Genomic DNA, 839 nt, shown 5'->3' with positions numbered 1-839 from the left:
CTAAGATATAAACACTTACACACAAGACAGTAATGCATATTTTTAATTCATATGTATTTATATTTTACTTTCTTAATCTGCTTACCTTTCAGAGTTGGCTTTTCCCTCGAATTCAGCGAGGGATCTCACCTCTACAGCCTTAAGGGCAGTGTCCTGGAGCTTCTGATTCTGGTTCGGGGGATACAACTGGGGAGGATGACCAGTACATCGCCCAGGCGGCCTCACCTGCTATGCTGAAGAGGGGCCTTGCGGGGGATGGGAAGATTGGAAAGGATAGACAAGGAAGAGGGAAGGAAGTGTCCGTGGCCTTAAGTTAGGTACCATCCCGGCATTTGCCTGGAGGAGAAGTGGGAAACCACGGAAAACCACTTCCAGAATGGCTGAGGTGGGAATCGAACCCACCTCTACTGAGTTGACCTTCCGAGGCTGAGTGGACCCCGTTCCAGCCCTCGTACCACTTTTGAAATTTCGTGGCAGAGCCGGGAATCGAACCCGGGTTTCCATGGGGTGGCAGCTAATCACACTAACCACTACACCACAGAGGCGGTAAAAAATGTACTAGGGGGCACCCGGGTTTGAACCGGAGACCTCTCGATCTGCAGTCGAATGCTCTACAACTGAGCTATACCCCCTTTATATTTTACTTCCTGGCCTTTTCCGAGTTACTTGTGGTCAGCACTTAAGAAGGATTCAGCCTAGTTTTACGGCCAGATGGCCTTCCTGACACATTTACCGGACTATGTGGCTCAGATGGTTGAGGAGCTGGCCTTCTGGTCCCAACTTGGCAGGTTCGATCCTGGCTCAGTTCGATGGTATTTGAAAGTGCTAAAGTACGTCAG

The 839-nt window shown here is 49.8% G+C and overlaps 1 non-coding gene across 1 annotated transcript; it reads right to left on the bottom strand.

The window, feature by feature from the left end:
- Window positions 1–560: 560 nt before the first annotated feature.
- TRNAC-GCA (transfer RNA cysteine (anticodon GCA)) lies at window positions 561–632 on the bottom strand. Its single transcript has one exon. It is a non-coding gene; the product is annotated as a tRNA-Cys (tRNA).
- Window positions 633–839: the final 207 nt, after the last annotated feature.

Source organism: Anabrus simplex, chromosome 7 (genome assembly GCF_040414725.1).
Source record: "Anabrus simplex isolate iqAnaSimp1 chromosome 7, ASM4041472v1, whole genome shotgun sequence".
Classification (NCBI taxonomy): Eukaryota; Metazoa; Arthropoda; class Insecta; order Orthoptera; family Tettigoniidae; genus Anabrus; species Anabrus simplex.
This window is presented reverse-complemented; position numbering and strand designations above follow the sequence as displayed.